The following is a 20405-nucleotide window of genomic DNA, read 5'->3' as shown; positions in this document are numbered from 1 at the left end:
AGTTCGGTGAGGAAGTCGGCTGACAAAGTTATGTCTGTAGGTATGCTAACAGGTCGTCTTGCGGAGGAAATGCTCGATTGTATGGGTGACCTTCTTCCCGAGCTCTCACAACTGCACGAACGAGTTTGGCAGGTGATGCAAGGGGTCGCCCAGGCCTTGTGGCCATCCATCCTTGTGCCCGAAGGCCTTGGAGAGCTTGCGGAGAAGCTGAAGGGAGCGCGGCAGCGCTTCCGGTTATGGAAGATGTCGGCCTGCCGTCAAGGTGCCAGGGAAGCCTGGGCCATGGTGAAGACGTGGTACACGAAGGCTGACCCAAACCACATGGCCGAGGTCGGACCTGTGGGGCCCGACGGGAAGGAGATCCCTGTGAGCTTAGTGTACGGCCAAGTAGAATTGGCCGCAAAGTATTCCCAACAGGACTGTAGACTAGACAGCCTGTTGGATGGTATAGAAGAGGAATTTAACCAGTCAAATTGACGATGTAATTTAAAGTGACATGTATAATGCCTTCTAGCCGAATTGTAGATCGTTTGTCATGGCGGACCTTTTCGCTTCGACCTCTGGACCCGACAGTCCGGAGTGAATCCGAATACCCTCGCGGTTATAGAAAACCGGGGCATGCGTGGAAACCAGGTGTAGGGGTCATTAGTGCTTGAACAGACAAGTGCCCAACTAGTTATGTTATATTACATGGTTAGTAAGAAACATCTTCCAGGGAGAATAGTTCCGTTAGGGGTTCCTTTCCCTGGGTATGCATGCCCTAAAGTGCATGTCCGGGCTGCGGAAAGAATCGCAGGAAAAACATCTGGGGGCATGTATAGAAAATGGATAAAAAATCGTCTTTTGCTCACCGACCGAATATTCTCTTAAGAACGCTAGCTTTCGGCTTCACCCAGTCTGAGGTACACATCCGGCTGACCCGGCAGTAACAATCGCAGAGGTGCTCCCCTTATGCCCTAGCCGAATTAACGGGAACGTAGGGCATAAATACAAGAGCCAGGCAACCCATCTTGGCCAAAACTTAAGTCATATCGATGCATATAATGGTGAGTAAAAGGTACATGCGGAAGTATAACACATGTATTGGGCATGAAGCCCGTATGAATAAGTTTCTGTTAAAGAAGCCCCCAGGGATAATGAGCGCGGATAGCGCATCAGTTGTGTGCAAACAAGGCACAAATGGGCCCTTAAAGGCTGTAAGAGAAAAGAAGGGGGGAAGGAGAGAAATATAAGACAGAGTATATAAAAAAAGGACAGAGGAAGGAGACGAACACAGAGTCCGGCGCTAGGCGTAGAATCTTCGGAGTCGGGCCGCGTTCCATGGGCTCAGCTCGAGTCGATTGTCCGATGCATCTCGCAGACGGTACGCTCCACCGGTCAGGACTTGGTCAATAATGAAGGGACCCTCCCATTTGGGCTTGAGTTTGTCCTTTTTATTATCCGGCAGGCGTAGAACTAACTCGTCAACATTGTAAGTTTTGGCCCGTACTTCTCTGCTTTGGTATCTTCGGGCCTGTTGTTGATAGAATGCGGAACGGGCTTTTGCCACGTCAAGCTCCTCCTCCAAGGCGTCCAAACTGTCCTGCCGATCGAGCTCAGCTTCTCTTTCTTCATACATGCGCACTCAAGGTGAGTCATGGATTATATCGCAGGGCAGAACCGCCTCTGCGCCGTATACCATAAAGAATGGTGTGTATCCGGTAGTGTGATTCGGGGTGGTCCGCAACCCCCAGAGTACAGAGTCGAGCTCCTCTACCCAGTGCGTGTTAGATTCCTTGAGGGACCACACTAATCTGGGTTTGATGCCGCTCATGATAATACCATTTGCTCGCTCGACCTGACCGTTAGTTTGCGGGTGATAGACTGAAGCATAATCGAGCTTGATGCCCATATTTTTGCACCAGAGTTTTACCTCGTCGGCCGTAAAGTTCGTGTCGTTATCAGTGATGATGCTGCGGGGGACGCCGTAACGGTGTACGACCCCGGATATGAAGTCTATCACCGGTCCGGATTCGGCCGTCTTAACAGGCTTGGCTTCTATCCATTTGGTGAACTTATCCACCCTGACCAGTAAGTATTTTTTCTTGTGGGTTCCTCCCTTAAGGGGTCCAACCATGTCAAGCCCCTAGACCGCAAAGGGCCAAGTGATGGGGATAGTTCGGAGGGCGGTGGGTGGCATATGGCTTTGGTTTGCGAAAAGCTGGCAACCAACCCAGCGTTGGACTAAGTCCTGAGCATCTGCCCAGGCCGTCGGCCAATAAAAGCCTGTACGGAGGGCCTTGCTTACAAGGGCCCGGGCTGCAGCGTGGTGGCCGCCGAGTCCGGCATGAATTTCTGCCAGAAGATTTCGCCGTTCCTCTTCAGAGATGCACCTTTGAAGGACTCCGGTGGTGCTTTTCTTATAAAGCTCTCTCTCGTGAACTTTATAGGCTTTAGATCGACGCACTATGCGGCGTGCCTCGTTTTGGTCCTCGCGGAGTTCCTGCCTAGTTAGGTAGGCTAGGAATGGTTCTGTCCATGGGGCGATGACGACCATTATTGCGTGGGCTGAAGATGTTATTTCGGTGGCAGAGCCTCCGATTATGTCAGGGTGTTCGGTATCAGGTAGTGCGGTTGAGTCCGGGCTGTTATTGCCCAGTTCCCCTTCCCATACTACGGATGGCTTGAACAGCCTCTCCAAAAAGATGTTGGGGGGACTGCATCGCGTTTTGTGCCGATGCGTGCCAGGACATCTGTCGCCTGATTGTTTTCCCGGGCTATATGGTGAAATTTGAGCCCCTCGAACCGAGCTGACATTTTTAGGACGGCGTTGCGATAAGCTGCCATTTTCGGATCCTTGGCATCAAAGTCTCCATTTATTTGGGATATCGCGAGGTTCGAATCCCCGCGCACCTCTAGGCGTTGAATGCCCATGGATACTGCCATCCAGACACCATGTAGAAGGGCCTCATATTCGGCTGCGTTGTTGGAGTCCGTGTACATTATTTGGAGCATGTATTGAACTATATCTCCTATTGGGGACGTCAAAACGACGCCAGCCCCCAGGCCAGCCAACATTTTTGAGCCGTCGAAATGCATGATCCAGTTGGAGTATGTGCCGTACTGTTTAGGGAGTTCGGATTCTGTCCATTCGGCGACGAAGTCGGTCAATACTTGCGACTTAATAGCTCGCCATGGCTTGTAAGTTATGTCGAACGGGAGGAGCTCAATGGCCCATTTGGCAATCCGCCTGTTGTGTCGCGGTTTGTTTATAATGTCATTAAGTGGCACTTCCGAGACTACTGTTATCGAACACTCTTGAAAGTAGTGTCGCAGCTTCCCGGATGCCATGAATACCGCGTACGCTATCTTTTGATAATGCGGGTACCGTGACTTACATGGAGTAAGGACAGTGGATACATAGTAAACCGGCTTTTGAAGGGGCAATTTATGTTCGTCCATTTCTCGTTCGACGACGAGCACTGCGCTCACAACTTGATGAGTTGCCGCAATGTATAATAGCATTGGTTCTCCAATGTTTGGCGTGGCCAGGACTGGGTTGGTTTCCAATATGGCTTTTATTTCTTCCAGTCCGGCTGTGGCGGCATCCGTCCACTCGAAGTGTTCGGTGCGCCGAAGGAGGCGATAAAGGGGTAATGCCTTTTCTCCGAGGTGGGAGATGAAGCGGCTTAGAGCCGCTACGCATCTAGTCAATTTTTGTATTTGTTTGAGGTCCTTTGGGATATCCAATTGTGACAGAGCTCGGATCTTGGCCGGATTTGCTTCAATTCCTCTACCGGATACAATGAAGCCCAAGAGCTTTCCGGCTGGTACGCCCAAAACACATTTTTCCGGGTTGAGCTTGATGTCATATGTTCGGAGGTTATCGAACATGAGCCTCAAGTTGTCTACTAGGGATTCGACATGTTTGGTTTTGACGACCACGTCATCTACGTATGCCTCCACTGTTTTGCCGATCTGGTTTGCCAGACATGTCTGAATCATGCGCTAATATGTTGCGTCGGCGTTTTTGAGCCCAAAGGGCATTGTGTTGAAGCAGAAGGGGCCGTATGGTGTGATGAATGCCGTTGTGGCTTGGTCTGGCTCCGCCATCTTGATTTCATGGTAGCCGGAGTATGCGTCGAGGAAACACAATGAATCGTGTCCTGCGGTAGCGTTGATGATTTGATCGATGCGGGGGAGGGGAAGGGATCCTTTGGGCAAGCCTTGTTGAGGTTTTAAAATCGACGCACAGGCGCCAGGATTTGTCCTTTTTTGGTACCATTACCAGGTTTGCTAGCCAGTCCGGATGTTTTATTTCTCTGATGAATCCGGACTCCAATAAATTGGCTAGCTCCTCTCCCATGGCTTGTCTCTTGGGTTTAGAGAAATGCCGAAGAGCCTGCTTGACTGGCTTGAATCCTTTTAGAATATTTAGGCTGTGCTCGGCCAGCCTGCGTGGGATTCCTGGCATGTCTGAAGGGTGCCATGCAAAAATGTCCTAGTTCTCACGTAGGAACTCTCGTAGTGCGGCGTCTACATCAGGGTTTAATTGTGCCCCGATGGAAGCTGTTTTTGTAGGATCCATTGGATGGACTTGGAATTTGACTATCTCGTCCGCCAGTTTAAAGGAGGTGGACTTGGATCTTTTATCGAGTATCACATCGTCCCTGTTCACCATGGAGCGGAGCGCGGTCACTTCCTCAGCCGCTAGGGCTTCGGATAGTGCCTCGAGGGCCAGTGCGGCTTTCTTATTTTCGGCGCGGAGTGCTATGTCCGGATCACTAGCAAGAGTGTTGATTTCGTTGGGCCTGGCATTTTGAGCTTCATGTACCTGTAATGGGATATGGCTTGGAAGATTGTAAACGCCTCTCGCCCCAACAGAGCATGGTATCCGCTGCTGAACGGGGCCACTTGGAACATAACTTCTTCGGACCTGTAATTATCCGGCGTGCCGAACACCACAGCTAGTGTGATTTTTCCTGTACAGCGCACTTCCCGGCTGGGGATTATTCCTCTAAAGGTTGTGCTGCTTCGCTCAATGCGGCTCCAGTCTATTTCCATCTTTTGAAGCGTTTCCTCATAAATGAGGTTCAATCCGCTGCCACCGTCCATGAGTACCTTGGTGAGTCGAAAGCCATCCACTATTGGACTGAGGACCAATGCGGCTGGTGCCCGGGCTGTTCGGAATTTAGGTTCGTCACTGGCATTAAAAGTAATAGCCGTGTCACTCCATGGGTTTATTGTTGCCACGTGGTAGACTTCGGCAAGGCTGCAGAGTGTTCATTTTCGCATATTATTTGATGCGAAAGTCTCGAAGACTATTAATACCATACTGGTATCCCTGTGATGGTGCTTTGTGGCTTCTGAATTTAGAAGATCTTCGCCACTTTTGGCTACCTGCCGGAGTATCCAACATGCTCTAAGGCTATGAGTTGGTATGGCGCCCTCTGTACTGTGAATTTTGCAGGGTCCATTGAGCCATCCCTCCAGTATGGTTCCATGCCCTATAGAGGGTTTTTGCTTTTTGGTGTTTAACCCAGGTGTCTGGTGATAATGCACCCTTTTATTTTGGACTGGGTTTGTATTCAGGGCAGGATTGTCCCAAAATTTTATTTCGGTTTTCCAGGCGTTTTCCATCGCACAGTACTTTCATACTATGGACGCCAAGTCGGTGAAGCGTGTAATTTCACGGCGACTTATGGCATTGAGGATTCCCTTGTCCGTGCAATTATTGCAGAAGAATGAAATTGCGTCTTCCTTGCGGCAGTCCTTGAGCCTGTTCTTTACCAGGAGGAATCTGGCCCAATAATGGTGTACCGTTTCTTGGGGCTCTTGCCTAATTTGGGATAGATCGCTTATGTTTGGGTGGGTGGGTGGAATTGAATCCGAACCCTCACCCAATCTGAGACTCAGGGGCCAGGGAGTTTCTGAACTTGGAAGTTTGGATTCTTGGATGTTGCCCAATGAATCTGGCCCGCTGCCTGACTCTAGGTTCATGGCTTGAGTGACTTCCTCCCCTCCACGGGTATCCGGCTTGGAGGGCTCAGGAATCCGGATGTAGCTAGTCCTTAAGATAGATGAAGAGTCGCCGCATTGTTCCTCCACCACTGCAACATGATGGGTGGCCTGGGGAGAGTTGATCTCTCTCAAATCGGGTTTAGGCCCAATCTGATCGTAGTCTGTAGCGACTCCCAGGGCGGCGATGCGATCCAAGAGCTCGTTTAGGGAAGAGAGCTCCATTGGATCTAACTGCTCGGCGAGTTCCGAGTTGACGTGAAGATTACTTTTGATGACCTGAGAAGTCATCGTCGGCGCGGTGGCCGAACAGGCGGTCATAAGAAAACCACCTAGCCGGAGAGTTTGGCCGACAGCCAAAGCTCCCTTAGCAACAGTGTCGTCTTTAAAGACAGGACAAGGCATCCCTCCTGATGGCGACGACACAGAGGAACTCTCAATGAAAGCACCAATGTCGGTGTCAAAACCGGCGGATCTCGGGTAGGGGGTCCCGAACTGTGCGTCTAGGCGGATGGTAACAGGAGACAAGGGACATGATGTTTTTACCCAGGTTTGGGCCCTCTTGATGGAGGTAAAACCCTACTCCTGCTTGATTGATATTGATGATATGGGTAGTACAAGAGTAGATCTACCACGAGATCAGAGAGGCTAAACCCTAGAAGCTAGCCTATGGTATGATTGTTGTTGTCTTACGGACTAAACCCTCCGGTTTATATAGACACCGAAGAGGGCTAGGGTTACACAGAGTCGGTTACAATGGGAGGAGATCTACATATCCATATTGCCAAGCTTGCCATCCACGCCAAGGAAAGTCCCATCCGGACACGGGACGAGGTCTTCAATCTTGTATCTTCATAGTCCAACAGTCCGGCCAAAGATTATAGTTCGGCTGTCCGGGTACCCCCTAATCCAGGACTCCCTCAATGGGGAAGATGGAGCATAGCCAGACTATATGATTTTGTAGGGATAACTTGCTTTGGCTATGTTATTTTGATAAGACATAATTGCTTAATTAGTATGCTTGAAGTATTATTGTTTTTATGTCAACATTAAACTTTTATCTTGAATCATATCAAATCTGAACATTCATGCCACAATAAGAAGAATTATATTGAAATTATGCTAAGTAGCATTCCACATCAAAAATTCTGTTTTTATCATTTACCTACTCGAGGACGAGCAGGACTTAAGCTTGGGGATGCTTGATACGTCTCCAACGTATCTGTAATTTTTTATTGTTCCATGCTATATTATATTCTGTTTTGGACATTAATGGGCTTTATTATACACTTTTATATTATTTTTTGGACTAACCTATTAACCGGAGGCCCAACCCAGAATTGTTGTTTTTTGCCTATTCAGAGATTCGCAGAAAAAGAATATCAAATGGAGTCCAAACGGAATGAAACCTTCGGGACGTGATTTTCGAAACGAACGTGATCCAGAGGACTTGGACCCTACGTCAAGACATCAACCAGGAGGGCACGAGGTAGGGGGCGCGCCTACCCCCCCAGGCGTGCCCTCCACCCTTGTGGGCCCCATGTTGCTCCACCGACGTACTTCTTCCTCCTATATATACCTACGTACCCCCAAACTACCAGATACGGAGCTAAAAACCTAATTCCAACGCCGCAACCTTCTGTACCCGTGAGATCCCATCTTGGGGCCTTTTTCGGAGCTCTGCTGGAGGGGGCATCGATCACGGAGGGCTTCTACATCAACACCATAGCCTCTCCGATGATGTGTGAGTAGTTTACCTCAGACCTTTGGGTCCATAGTTATTAGCTAGATGGCTTCTTCTCTCTTTTTGGATCTCAATACAATGTTCTCCCCCTCTCTTGTGGAGATCTATTCGATGTAATCTTGTTTTGCGGTGTGTTTGTTGAGACCGATGAATTGTGGGTTTATGATCAAGTTTATCTATGAACAATATTTGAATCTCCTTTGAATTCTTTTATGTATGATTGGTCATCTTTGCAAGTCTCTTCGAATTATCAGTTTGGTTTGGCCTACTAGATTGATCTTTCTTGCAATGGGAGAAGTGCTTAGCTTTGGGTTCAATCTTGCGGTGTCCTTTCCTAGTGACAGTAGGGGCAGCAAGGCACGTATTGTATTGTTGCCATCGAGGATAACAAGATGGGGTTTATATCATATTGCATGAGTTTATCCCTCTACATCATGTCATCTTACTTAAAGCGTTACTCTGTTCTTATGAACTTAATACTCCAGATGCATGCTGGATAGCGGTCGATGTGTGGAGTAATAGTAGATGCAGGCAGGAGTCGGTCTACTTGTCTCGGACGTGATTCCTATATACATGATCATACCTAGATATTCTCATAACTATGCTCAATTCTATCAATTGCTCAACAGTAATTTGTTCACCCACCGTAATACTTATGCTCTTGAGAGAAGCCACTAGTGAAACCTATGGCCCACGGGTCTATTTTCCATCATATTAATCTTTCAACACTTACCTATTTTTATTGCCTTTTATTTTACTTTGCATCTTTATCATAAAAATACCAAAAATCTTATCTTATCATATCTATCAGGTCTCACTCTCGTAAGTGACCGTGTAGGGATTGACAACCCCTTATCGCGTTGGTTGCGAGGATTTATTTGTTTGTGTAGGTGCGAGGGACTCGTGCGTGGTCTCCTACTGGATGGATACCTTGGTTCTCAAAAACTGAGGGAAATACTTACTCTGCTTTACTGCACCACCCTTTCCTCTTCAAGGGAAAACCAACGCAATGCTTAAGAGGTAGCACGGTTCCGTGCCGCATAATGGGTTTATATTTCTTGGCTATTGGACTGGGCGTGCCATGAGGATGCGCCCTTTTCGCCTGGACAAGAGGTTGGTTGGGTCCAAAGGCTCCAGATACGTCTCCGTCGTATCTACTTTTCCAAACACTTTTGCCCTTGTTTTGGACTCTAACTTGCATGATTTGAATGGAACTAACCCGGACTGGCGCTATTTTCAACAGAATTGCCATGATGTTGTTTTATGTGCAGAAAACAAAAGTTCTCGGAATGACCTGAAACTCCACGGAATGTCTAGTTAAAAATAATAAAAAAACCTCGCCAAAGATGAAGACCAGGGGGCCCACACCCTATCCACGAGGGTGGGGGGTGCCCCCCTAGGGCGCGCCCCCTACCTCGTGGGCCCACTGGAGCTCCTCCGATGCCAACTCCAACTCTATATATTTGCTTTCGGGGAGAAAAAAAATAAAGGAGAAGAAATCATCGCGTTTTACGATACGGAGCCACCGCCAAGCCCTAAAACCTCTCGGGAGGGCTGATCTGGAGTCCGTTCGGGGCTCCGGAGAGGGGGATTCGTCGCCATCGTCATCATCAACCATCCTCCATCACCAATTTCATGATGCTCACCGCCGTGCGTGAGTAATTCCATCGTAGGCTTGCTGGACGGTGATGGGTTGGATGAGATCTATCATGTAATCGAGTTAGTTTTGTTAGGGTTTTATCCCTAGTATCCACTATGTTCTGAGATTGATGTTGCTATGACTTTGCTATGCTTAATGCTTGTCACTAGGGCCCGAGTGCCATGATTTCAGATCTGAACCTATTATGTTTTCATGAATACATGTGAGTTCTTGATCCTATCTTGCAAGTCTATAGTCACCTACTATGTCATATGATCCGGCAACCCCGAAGTGACAATAATTGGGACCACTCCCGGTGATGACCATAGTTGGAGGAGTTCATGTATTCACTATGTGCTAATGCTTTGTTCCGGTTCTCTATTAAAAGGAGGACTTAATATCACTTAGTTTCCATTAGGACCCCGCTGCCATGGGAGGGTAGGACAAAACATGACATGCAAGTTCTTTTCCATAAGCACGTATGACTATATTCGGAATACATGCCTACATTACATTGATGAATTGGAGCTAGTTCTGTGCCACCCTATGTTATGACTATTACTTGATGAACCGCATCCGGCATAATTATCCATCACCGATCCAATGCCTACGAGTTTTCCATATACTGGTTCTCGCTTATTTACTTTTCCGTTGCTACTGTTACAATCACTACAAAACACCAAAAATATTACTTTTGCTTCCTTTACTTTTGTTACCGTTACCACCACTATCATATTACTTTGCTACTAAACACTTTGTTGCAGATATTAAGTTATCCAGGTGTGATTGAATTGACAACTCAACTGCTAATACTTGAGAATATTCTTTGGCTCCCCTTGTGTCGAATCAATAAATTTGGGTTGAATACTCTACCCTCGAAAGTTGTTGCGATCCCCTACACTTGTGGGTTATCAAAACTAATTTCTAGCGCCATTGCCGGGGAACATAGCTCTATTCTTTGAGTCACTTGGGATTTATATCTGCTGGACACTATGAAGAACTTGAAAGACGCTAAGACAACAATTTATCCCTCAACTACGAGGGGAGGTAATGAACTGCCATCTAGCTCTGCACTTGATTCACCTTCTGTTTTGAGTAAGATTGCGACACCTAAACCTGCTTCTGCTATTCGTTCTGATATGTCGCATGTTATTGATGATGCCACTTCTGCTATGCATGATACTTATGATGAAACTACTTCTATGCTTGATACTACTGTTCCCCTTAGTGAATTTCTTAATGAACAAATTGCTAGGGCTAGAGAGAAAGAAATTATTGAAACTAATTATATTGATGAAAGTGATGATGAAGATAGGCCTGTTATTCCTGACGGTTATGTTTTTGATAAAAAAGCTTCTGTAGCTATTTTAGCTTGCAAAGATAGTCGTGAACTCAAGAGGCTATTAATTAAATGGAACAAGGAATCTCTTAGAGATAGAATGAAACCTGACCCTGCTTTTGCTACTTCACCTATCTGTGTTGCCGATAAGGATTATGAATTCTCTGTTGATCCTGATATAATTACTTTGGTTGAATCTGATCCTTTTAATGGCTATGAATCTGAAACCGTTGTGGCACATCTTACTAAGTTAAATGATATAGCCACCCTGTTTACTAATGATGAGAGATCTTGCTACTTATATATCCTTAAAATATTTCCGTTCTCAATAAAGGGTGATGCTAAGATATGGTTTAATTCTCTTGATCCTGGTTGTGTGCGTAGTCCCCAGGATATGATCTATTACTTCTCTGCTAAATATTTCCATGCTCATAAGAAACAGTCTGCTTTAAAGGAAATATACAACTTTGTGCAAATTGAAGAAGAGAGTCTCCCACAAGCTTGGGGGAGGCTTCTCAAGTTACTTAATGCTTTGCCTGATCATCCTCTTAAGAAAAATGAAGTACTTGATATCTTTTATAATGGACTAACCGATGCTTCCAGAGATTACCTGGATAGTTGTGCTGGTTCTCTTTTCAGGGAAAGAACACCGGATGAAGCTGAAATTCTATTGAATAATATGTTGACAAATGAAAATAATTGGGCACCTCCTAAGCCAGCTCCTGCTCTAATTACTGAGCCTATTCCTAAACCAACTCCGAAGAAGAGAGGTGTTCTATTTCTCAGTCCCGAAGATATGCAAGAGGCAAAGAAATCTATGAAAGAAAAGGGTATTAAAGCTGAAGATGTTAAGAATTTACCTCCTATTGAAGAAATACATGGTCTTAATCTACCGCCTGTTGAAGAATCATATTATCTTAATCCATTACCTATTGAAGAACCTCCAGATCTTGATATCCCGACACAGGTAGTAAAGGTAAATTCTCTCTATAGATTTGATGAAGGTGATATTCCTCACTATAAGTCTGCTAGACAATGCTTTGATGAGTTAGATAATTTTATTGTCAAACAAGAAAATTTTAATGCTTATTTTGGTAGACAATTGAAATACGATTCTGATATGATTAAACACTTGGGTGACTATATGGCTAATATTAGAGGTGAACTTAAACTTGTTAGCAAACATGCTTCTATGGTTACCACTCAAGTAGAACAAGTACTTAAGGCTCAAAATGATTTGCTCAATGAAATGAATAGTAAGAAAAATGATTATGCTGTTAGAGTGGCTACTAGAACTGGTAGAATGACTCAGGAACCTTTGTATCCTGAAGGCCATCCTAAGAGAATTGAGCAAGATTCTCAGAGAAATAATATTGATGCACCTAGTTCTTCTAAAAGGAAGAAAAAGAAAAATGATAGGACTTTGCAAACTTCAAGTGAACCTATTGCTGAAACACCTGATAATCCAAATGATATCTCTATGTCTGATGCTGAAACACAATCTGGTAATGAACATGAACCTAGTGAAATGTTAATGATGATGCTCAACCTAGTAATGATAATGATGTAGAAATTGAACCTGCTGTTGTTCTTGATAACCCACAATCAAAGAATCAACGTTATGATAAGAGAGACTTTGTTGCTAGGAAACATGGTAAAGAAAGAGAACCTTGGGTTCAGAAACCCATGCCTTTTCCTCCCAAACCATCCAAGAAAAAGGATGATGAGGATTTTGAGCGCTTTGCTGAAATGATTAGACCTATCTTTTTGCGTATGCGATTAACTGATATGCTCAAAATGAATCCTTATGCTAAGTATATGAAAGAAATTGTCACTAATAAAAGAAAGATACCGGAAGCTGAAATTTGCACCATGCTTGCTAATTACACTTTTAAGGGTGGAATACCAAAGAAACTTGGAGGTCCAGGAGTACCTACTATACCATGCTCCATTAAAAGAAACTATGTTAAAACTGCTTTATGTGATCTTGGAGCCGGTGTTAGTGTTATGCCTCTCTCTTTATATCGTAGACTTGATTTGAATAAGTTGACACCTACTGAAATATCTTTGCAAATGGCTGATAAATCAACTGCTATATCTGTCGGTATTTGTGAGGATGTGCCTGTTGTAGTTGCAAACATTACTATTTTAACAGACTTTGTTATTCTTGATATTCCCGAGGACGATAGTATGTCTATTATTCTTGGAAGACCTTTTCTGAATACTGCAGGGGCTATTATTGATTGCAACAAAGGCAATGTCACTTTTCATGTTAATGGTAATGAGCATACGGTACACTTTCCGAGGAAACAACCTTAAGTTCATAGTATCAATTCTATTGGAAAAATTCCATCGATTATATTTGGAGGTTTTGAATTTCCTCTTCCTACTGTCAAGAAGAAATATGATATTCTTATTATTGGGGATGTGCATATCCCCGTTGAGGTAACATAGTGTTATTCGAAATTTGTCCGGTTCCATGTTAATCGGAATGAGTTTGTTAACAAGACTTGATCAACCTTGTTAGTGGATTCCTTTTTGATGAGCATGAGATGGATGAAACTAGAAGGCACAACCTTCTGTACCCTCTTTATACTTTCTGTTATTTAGTTGAAATTAAGTAAAAATAATATTTTTCTGTCTGTTTCCTGATTTATCCGTGCAATATAAAAATACCCTGAAAATAAAAGTCCTCCAAATTCCATGCCAATTTAATATGATTTTTCGGGATTATTTGAGGATTTATGGTACTGAAAACACTGCGGGGGGAGCTGCCACCTGGCCACGAGCGTGGGGGCACGCCCTACCCCCCAGGGCGCGCCCCCTGCCTCATGGGCCCACGGTGGCCCTCCTCCAGTTATTCCTGCACCCATCCTCTTCTTCTTCCTCCCACAAACACGAATTACCAGCTCAAGCACGAGTTCTAGCTCACTTTGTTGCGATTTTCGATCTCCTTGCTCAAAGCACCTCTCACAAAACTGCTTGGGGAGATTGTTCCTTGGTATGTGACTCCTCCATTGGTCCAATTAGTTTTTGTTCTAGTGCTTTATTCATTGCAAATTTGTGCTGCATAGGTGACCATGTTCTTGATCTTGCATGTCAAATTCATATGGTTCCAAGTAGTTCTAATGCTTGATATAGGCTCTAGGCACTTGTAGGAGTAGTTGCTATCAATTTTGTTGAGCTTGGTTCACTTTTGTTTGAAGTTACTAAAAATTTCAGAAATTTTTCAGAGAAAAGCAATATGCTTAGGAAAATGTTCCAAGGTGGTTCTTCAAGGAAGTAAGGTCCCAGGCTTGCAATGCATGATGCTGATGAGGAGCCCCCAAGGGACGCTCCAGTGCGGCCCTGTGAATGGCCTTCGGAAAATTTTATGGATCGAGCGGGAATCAAAGAAGAATTTAACGCATATTTGTGTAACGCCGATCTTGTGGACTTTGAGGCAGACAAATGCCCCCAGTACCATCAACTCACTTGTTCCTTTGTGAGGAGGTTTGAATTTTCATCTTCGCGTAATTCTCCTTCTCTCATGTTTGATCTTTATGACAAATCTTATACCATGGACTTAGAGGATTTTACTTTTGCTTGCAAACTTGCACAGTGGGGTAGTACTATTGATCCCCGTAAATCTGAATTTAGAAACTTTCTTGCTAGTATAACTGTAGGAGAATCTAGAGATATAACACAAGCTACCATAGGGAGCATTCACTTTCCTGCTATACATTATTTTGCTCTCTTCATAGGTAGGTGCATAAATGCTAAGGATGAAGCATGTCATATGTGTGTCCCTGACCTTAGCATTCTCAGGAGCGCTGTGTTAGGAGACCAATCTTATCATATGGGAGCCATTGTTGAACGTAGGTTGCATCATAATAGATTTAATGGAGATTTCTTTGGAGGAATTTATGCAACCCGCTTAGCTAATTTTTCTTGAGGTGGACGTTCGTGAGGATGATATGGAGTTGCCACCTATTTATTTAGATTTTAATTCTATGGCCTCTCACCAGTTTGTCGAGAGGAATGAATCACCTCTCCTATCTTGACTAATCTTTGATAAACGGCATGTTGTCCGTATTACTCTCTCTGCTCCTGCCTTCTTTGATTCTCGGACAAAAGGAAGATATACTATTACCAGAGAGGAGGCAGATGAGTACGAGAGGAGAGCGGAGGCAGCTCGCCGCCACGCTGCAGCTCAGGAGGCGATAAACACTGCATCTCAGTACGACCCCAGCTACACCTACGGGTATCAGCCTGGCTATCCCTGGCAATGAACCAACTCAGGCCAAAAGCCTAAGCTTGGGGGAGTACGTATTTCCCACCGACATTACATTTATGTTCACACACATTCATTGCTAGATGTCGGTGCTCATACTCTTTCACTGTAATATCCATGCTAGTTTATTTTCTTTTTCCTGCTTTCTTCTTGTGTGTTTGCTAAACTTTAAGAAAAACCAAAGAAAATAGTAGTAGTTTACTATTCTTGCTGTAGTAGTAATAATTAAAAAGAAAACCCAAAAATATTTCCCGTTCTTCTTTTGCTTGTTGAGAGCTTTCCCGTGTAAATAGTTTTTATTTCTTTTCTTTTCTTTGGGGGTCGATAAGAGAAGACCATAATTAAATTGTTGAAGTGGCTCTTATATGCATTATTGTTGATTTAACCAAGATCCCATATTGCTTTGTCTTCTCTTGTTTATTAAATGCTCGCAGATTCCAGCTTAGTCCAATGCACGTGCACTCTTATTATTATTCACATCGTTCGGTCGTGCAAGTGAAAGACAATTATGATGATATATGATGGACTGACTGAGATGAGAAAAGCTGGTATGAACTCGACGTCTCTTGTTTTTGTAAATATGATGAGTTCAGCGTTCCTAATTCAGCTTATTATGAATAAACATGTTTGCAATGACAATTAGAGATCATAGTTGCTCGTGCCATGCTTGGTTAGCTATGAGTTATAATGATTTACCTTGCGTGCCAACATGCTATTAAAATGGTTGTGATGTGGTATGATGGGATGGTATCCTCCTTTGAATGATTTAAGTGACTTGACTTGGCACAAGTTCACACATGTAGTTGAAAGAAATCAATATAGCCTTCACGATATTTATGTTCATGGTGGATTATATCCTACTCATGCTTGCATCCAATGTTTATTAATTTTAATGCATGTTCATGGCTGTTGTCGCTCTCTAGTTAGTCGCTTCCCAGTCTTTTGCTAGCCTTCACTTGTACTAAGCAGGAATACTGCTTGTGCATCCAATCCCTTAAACCCCAAAGTTATTCCATATGAGTCCACTATACCTTTCTATATGCGGTATCTACCTGCCGTTCCAAGTAAATTTGTATGTGCCAAACTCTAAACCTTCAAATAAACATTCTGTTTTGTATGCTCGAATAGCTCATGTATCAACTAGGGCTGCCCTTATCGTCCATGTTTGGCGGGTTATTCTCAAGAGGAGTGGACTCCGCTCCTCATTCACGAAAAATGACTGGTCTCCGGGATGCCTAGTCCCGTGCTTTATGCAAACTAAATCAAAACTAATTGCAAACAAAACTCCCCTGGGACTGTTGCTAGTTGGAGACACTCATTGTTCCGAGCAAGTCATGGATTGATGCTTGTTGGTGGAGGGGGAGTATAAACTTTACCATTCTGTTTGGGAACCGCCTATAATGTGTGTAGCATGGAAGATATCGCCATCTCTTAGTTGCTATGTTGACAATGAAAGTATGCTGCTAAAAATATTATTTATCTCTATTTCAAAACCGAGCTCTGGCACCTCTACAAATCCCCGCTTCCCTCTGCGAAGGGCCTATCTATTTACTTTTATGTTGAGTCATCACCCTCTTATAAAAAGCACTAGTTGAAGAGCACAGCTGTTATTTGCATCCATTACTGTTAATTTATATTGGGTATGACTATGATTGGATCTCTTTAACCATGAATTACAATGTCTAGTCAGTCCTTGATCTTTAAAGGTGCTCTGCATTTATGTCTTGCGGTCTCAGAAAGGGCTAGCGAGATACCATCTTGTTATATCATATTATGATTATTTTGAGAAAGTGTTGTCATCCGAGATTTATTATTATAGCTCGCTAGTTGATTATGCCATTGATATGAGTAAACATGAGACCTGAAAATTATTGCAAATGTGGTTAGTCATGATCCTTGCTAAAAACTTGAATGCTGACTTTAGATATTTACAACAACAAGAGCAAACATAGTTTGTAAAAGTTTTTCTTTCTCTTTTAGTTTGTCAACTGAATTGCTTGAGGACAAGCAAATGTTTACACTTGGGGGAGTTGATACGTCTCCATCGTATCTACTTTTCCAAACAATTTTGCCCTTGTTTTGGACTCTAACTTGCATAAGTTGAATGTAACTAACACGGACTGACGTTGTTTTCAACAGAATTGCCATGATGTTGTTTTATGTGCAGAAAACAAAAGTTCTCGGAATGACCTGAAACTCCATGGAACGTCTAGTTAAAAATAATAAAAACTCCTCGCCAAAGATGAAGACCAGGGGCCCACACCCTGTACACGAGGGTGGGGGCGCGCCCCCCTACCTCGTGGGCCCCCTGGAGCTCCTCCGACGCCAACTCCAACTCTATATATTTGCTTTCGGGGAGAAAAAAATAAAGGAGAAGAAATCATCGCGTTTTACGATATGGAGCCGCCGCCAAGCCCTAAAACCTCTCGGGAGGGCTGATCTGGAGTCCGTTCGGGGCTCCGGAGAGGGGGATTCGTCGCCGTTGTCATCATCAACCATCCTCCATCACCAATTTCATGATGCTCACCGCCGTGCGTGAGTAATTCCATCGTAGGCTTGCTGGACGGTGATGGGTTGGATGAGATCTATCATGTAATCGAGTTAGTTTTGTTAGGGTTTGATCCCTAGTATCCACCATGTTCTGAGATTGATGTTGCTATGACTTTCTATGCTTAATGCTTGTCACTAGGGCCCGTGTGCCATGATTTCAAATCTGAACCTATTATGTTTTCATGAATACATGTGAGTTCTTGATCTTATCTTGCAAGTCTATATTCACCTACTATGTGTTATGATCCGGCAACCCCGAAGTGACAATAATCGGGACCACTCCCGGGGATGACCATAGTTTGAGGAGTTCATGTATTCATTATGTGCTAATGCTTTGTTCCGGTTCTCTATTAAAAGGAGGCCTTAATATCCCTTAGTTTCCATTAGGACCCCGCTGCCATGGGAGGGTAGGACAAAAGATGTCATGCAAGTTCTTTTCCATAAGCACGTATGACTATATTCGGAATACATGCCTACATTACATTGATGAATTGGAGCTAGTTCTGTGTCACCCTATGTTATGACTATTACTTGATGAACCGCATCCGGCATAATTATCCATCACCGACCGAATGCCTACGAGTTTTCCATATACTGGTTCTCGCTTATTTACTTTTCCGTTGCTACTGTTACAATCACTACAAAACACCAAAAATATTACTTTTTCTTCCATTACTTTTGTTACCATTACCACCACTATCATATTACTTTGCTACTAAACACTTTTCTGCAGATATTAAGTTATCCAGGTGTGGTTGAATTGACAACTCAACTGCTAATACTTGATAATATTCTTTGGCTCCCCTTGTGTCGAATCAATAAATTTGGGTTGAATACTCTACCCTCGAAAGTTGTTGCGATCCCCTACACTTGTGGATTATTAGCTCCCAACAAGCTGACTGAGCTTTCCAGGCGCTTTCCATTGCGTTGTACTTCTATACGATAGTTGCAAAGTCAGCGAAGTGTAGTATGCGGCGGTGATTAATGGCGTTGAGGATTCCTTCGTCTGTGCAATTGATGCAGAACACTGATAGCACGTCCTCGTCGCGACAATCTTTAACCTTGTCCTTGACAAGGAGGAATCTGGCCCAGAAGTGGTGGACCGTTTCCTGAGACTGCTGTTGTATGCTCATGAGAGCGCTTATGTTTGGGTGGGTGGGCGGAATTGAATCCGGACCCTGCCCCGATCGATGATCCGGAGTCTGAAGATCTTCCAGACTTAACAGTCCGGGCTCCGGAGTATCTTCAGATTGCTTAGGCCCGCTGTCCGATTCTATGTTCGGAAGGCAGGTCACATCCTTTTGCTGGTGGGTATCCGGATTTTCAGGGTCAGCGATCCGAACATAGTCAATCTTTGCGATAGAGGAAGATTCACCGTCTTGCTCCTCGACTACCGCTATCTGGTGGGTGATCGGTGGAGATTTGATTTCTCTTTGATCAGGTTTAAGCCCGATCGAATTGTAATCTGTGGAGATTCCCAGGGCGGTGATGCGATCTAGGAGCTCGTTTAAAGACGAAAACTCCACCGGATCCATCTGCTTGGAGTGTTTGGAGTCGATATGAAGGGGATTTTCGATGGCCCGAGAGGTCATCGTCGGCTTAACGGCTGAACGGGCGGTCATGGTAAAGCCGCCCAGTCGAAGGGTTTGGCCGGAGGCCAGTGCTCCTCCGGAGGTGATACTGCCTTTAGGGACGAGGCGAGTCATCGATCCTGTCGTCGACGCCACAGTGAAACTCTCAATGAAAGCACCAATGTCGGTGTCAAAACCGGCGGATCTCGGGTAGGGGGTCCCAAACTGTGCGCCTAAGGTCGATGGTAATAGGAGACAGGGGACACAATGTCTACCCAGGTTTGGGCCCTCTCTATGGAGGTAATACCCTACTTCCTGCTTGATTGATCTTGATGAATATGAGTATTACAAGAGTTGATCTAACGACAAGGATTTGGTGGAATCCAAGCCTCTGTGCTTACTGTGCTATCCCTGGATCATAGGGAGCACACACAGTAACAAAATGAATATCAGTAAGACATACATCATTCTACTACAATGGTAGATCCAGATATATATAAATCATACCTTAGGCACAGCTCAAGCTGGCAGATAATACAGCGGAATAATACGTGGTCACTAAGTTAGGCTCCATCAACGCCACTGGGCTCGTTGAGTGTAGACCATAACCCTATCGTCTCTTAATCTGTCAAGATCTGCACATGACAGGTGCAGGTGAGTACGTGGAATGTACTCGCAAGTTGCAAAGGAAAGTTTAACAGAATATATATGCAAGGTAAGTATTGTGGAGGTTTCATTTGCGTAAAGCCAATTTTCTCCTATACTAAATTTTATAAACTACTTTTGGAACAGAAATAGTTTTTAGTATAAAAAGTAGGAGTGAGACACTTGGATATACGCACCAGTGCTCAGCCTCCAAAATAGTTTTAAAACATACATAAGGTTGAAGTGAAACACATTCACTGTGCTCATTCCTCAACTTTAACCCTTAAAATAAATTTTTAGAAAAGAGAGGGGAGATTCTTCTTCAGTCCAAGTCTTAAGTTGCTCAAGTTGCCCGTAACCGGGGGCACGGCTAATCGATTAGGTTAAACCCTCTGCAGAGGTCGTACACGTTCCCCACATGACACAACCAACCCCGTTTATCGTTACACACTTGGGTGTATAACTAGGAGGAGATTGTGACGAAGCCTTTCCGTAACAGCCCCCTATACCTGACCAAGCCGCCCGCAACTTAGGCAATGAAAGCCCCTCTCCGATGGCGATCCTGAGGTAAGGGTTTCCCGTTAGTACTAAGCTAAGCCAGAGCCCATAGTAGCATGTGGCTGTACTGGAAGCTACATCGAATTGTA

This window comes from Triticum urartu, chromosome 2A, assembly GCF_056163025.1.
Source record: "Triticum urartu cultivar PI428250 chromosome 2A, HENAU_Tu73, whole genome shotgun sequence".
In the NCBI taxonomy this organism is placed as follows: Eukaryota; Viridiplantae; Streptophyta; class Magnoliopsida; order Poales; family Poaceae; genus Triticum; species Triticum urartu.
This window is presented reverse-complemented; position numbering follows the sequence as displayed.